Genomic DNA, 3,348 nt, shown 5'->3' on the forward strand with positions numbered 1-3,348 from the left:
CGAAATAATTGAAAACAGTGGCAACAATCTGAGGTAAAACAAAGTAATTTACTAAATATGGTATCAACAGAATTTTATAAGGAGAGAGAGTGTGAAATTGATAGTGGATCGGCCTTACCGCAACGCTGAGATGAGAAGCGCAGGCAGAGAAGCGCAGGCGAGAAGCGCAGGCAGAGAAGCGCAAGCGAAGCAGCGCAGGCAGAGAAGCGCAAGCGAAGCAGCGCAGGCAGAGAAGAAGAGCATCAGGTGACCTTGCCGGGAGTTATATCTCCTCGCTGACCGCAAAGCCCCCTGGGGAAACGTAGCTGCTCTTCTCCGCTGGACAGGCACCCGGAACTTGAGCATCAGCAGTCAAACCCCCAGTGCATTGCATGATGTTATGATGTGGAATACCGATAATGAAAAATCATGAAACCATGACACTTACCTCACACAGCTGAGAATAAAAATGACTAGAGCATAACAAAAGTTGTGGGAAGTTCCCTTCACAGCTGGCTGCTGACAGAGCTGCAGAACTGTCCCAAAAAAGATTCACAGGCTCGAGGAGAGGCTAATGTGTGCGTAAAGTATCTGTTGAACCGTCCTTTTCTTTTTGGCCTATTGTTCTTTCATGACACCAACTCACACTCCCTGTCTAAGTGTGCATTTAATCCAAAACCCAGTAGTCAAAACATAAATAAACAAGCCCTTACGTAAACCAAATATGATCGCTGAAAGTTGATGCACGAATTACAATTTTTTTCTTCTGTCTGGATTACTCCTTCAAACCAAAACTCCCATTAACTCACCGGACCTTCTGTCAGCGGTTCCAGGTGTGAGAGGTGCACCTCAGGACATCCCTCTCTGATCCCTGCCCTGTGCAGCACTGCTGGGGCAGCCCTTTGTTCTCTCCTTGCCTGCTTCTCAACCTCCCCTCTCACTGCAGAACACATAATCGTAACAGACACCATACCACTAATAACGGATACTCCATATAAAGAGACACAAAGTGGAGGTAATCATGGTTTTACAGGTTCACTAGAATTTTTGTCTTGGTGGTCCCTTCGATCACATATCTTTGAAGGATAACAATAAAGGGCCTTGAGTGTGAAAAGGACTCCAGTCTAGGGGAAACCCGAGCCCCCTTGCTGCCTGCCCTGTGATTTCTGTGATTGATTATCCATATCCTCCTCTCAGTTTTAAGCTATTCTTCGTTTATTTCATTTGCAACCTTTCTAAGCCTTTTCCTGATAATCATTTTATTCCTTGGTCTTCCTTTCATTTGGTGACAGCTGACCTGGCAGCAAGCCCAAAACATGGTAAATGACAAATCACTACCAGATGAAGCTCTGAGTTTTACATAGAGCATTTCCCCCGGCCACAGAAAACTTTGAGGCCCAATAAAATTACAAAAGTAACTGAGAATTACACCAAGATCAAGCTTTATATGAAATCTTCAGTTACAGGAAAGTATGCAAATTCTCCAAGTCCCGAGCCAAGTAACTGGGTTAATGAAATCTTATATAAGATTTAGGAAGAGTGATGGGAATGGAAATCCATAGCAACACCTCACTCGGGGTCTGAGACTTGCAGCCATACCTGGGAGCAGGAAAGGTCCTTTGTTTCCCCTGGCAAACAGCAGCCGCAGCCAGAAGCGCTCCCTGAGAAGCAGTAACCTGCTCCATGCCTGACAAGGAGCCGTGCCACATCACCTCCCCGGCCGTGGGGCTCGGAGGGGGTGGTGCTTTCAAGCACTGCCACAGAATTTGCTTGCAATGCAGCATCTTGGGCCTCGGAAGAAAGGGAAGAAAGCAATACCAGACAGAACTAACTGCCGCTAACTACTGCATTAGCTCCTTCTCTGAAGAGTGGATTTCCCCCACAAGGTAAAAGAAAGAAGCAAAGAAGTCACAGTCAGGGGAAAAGATTCTTCTCCTGAGCACTCACAAAGTCAGCGCTGAAGCCACGAGGCTCTGAAATGGGAACGTTTTCCTGAGCCTTTTTTCACCCTCCCAGTGCTGATGCCACAGAACACTGCGTTTGTTACTCAAAGTTACCACACAGGAATTGAGATACTCCTTTTTGCAACAAGGCCTCCTCATTTTTCCTAGATAGATATTTATAGGCACTTATAGTGCCCTTGGAGTTCATGCATACGGTTACAGTTCTTTATCTAACTGTACAGAGGTCCAAATATCTGGGTATAGTGATTTTATTGGAGATAGAGAATGATAAAGTGTATGTAAACTGAAACCATTCTGAGTCACATAATGCAGGCTAAACAATGCCTGGCTGCAGACACAGCCAAAAGACATAAAGTGAGGCCAGCAGAGTCCTAAGGAGAGAAAACCCTCCTGAGACACACTCTTCAGAAATGTTCAAGATGAATGATACAGCCACGCAATGAATGCTTAAAAGTAAAATCAGAGGGAAAAGACCCAGTAACAAAGTGTTTGGCTGTAGTTCTGTGTATTCCAGATGAAAACATCTTGTTTTTCATAACTGCTGGGAAACCACTCCCTTAAGAAGGGTGTTGTTTGATTTCGTGAGAAAATTTGTAAGATACTGAACACTCATGTATACAAAATATACAGCAAAATATACAGAATATACAGCACAGGACAGACGTACTTCGCTGTGTCCAAATGCAGCCCCCATTCACCAAGGACTTAATTTGGCATTCATAGGGTATGGTTATGACAATTTGTCACCACCAACTAAGCCAGCACACATTCAGTCATACTTGTCTCTGAGGTGCAATGGGAGCTAGCGGTGCTGAGATCACCCAAGTGCACCCTGCAGGCAGCAGATTCCCACATCTCCCCACCAATTATGTTGCTGCAGTGCACCAACGGGGAGCAGGAAGGCTGGCTTTGTGCTGCATGCCCAGCACGGCCTGGAGTGTTCTGCAGCCAGACAGCACTGCTCTGTCTGACTGTAAAAAACACATTAAGGAGATCACATGCAGTTGTTCCAAGAAGAATTAAACTTGACTGTTTTATGAACTTTTTTTTCTCCTCAAATAGGCCAGAACCCTGCGTTCAGTGTCACAAGCCTGCCACAGGTCTCTGCATCTCCATTGGCTCAGCCCAGGGCCATCAAGAGCAGCCTGGTAACAGGACAAACACCAGGGCAAGCACCGGGTCCATTCAAAGGGGTTGCTGGTGAGCAAGAAACCAGTGGAAATAACCACAACGGCTGAATCTGGCACTTTGGTAAGGTGCTCGCTTCTTACCACTGGAGAGGCCATTCTTTTCTGGGCATGTTTTTCTTTCCTTCAGCAGTTTTGAAGTCACTTGAGAGATAATTACACTACATCCCCTCAGCCTTCTCAGCTTGCAGATTCATGCCCCTCCTCAGCAGGGCCAG

The sequence above is a fragment of the Meleagris gallopavo genome, chromosome 10 (assembly GCF_000146605.3).
Source record: "Meleagris gallopavo isolate NT-WF06-2002-E0010 breed Aviagen turkey brand Nicholas breeding stock chromosome 10, Turkey_5.1, whole genome shotgun sequence".
NCBI classification, from domain to species: domain Eukaryota; kingdom Metazoa; phylum Chordata; class Aves; order Galliformes; family Phasianidae; genus Meleagris; species Meleagris gallopavo.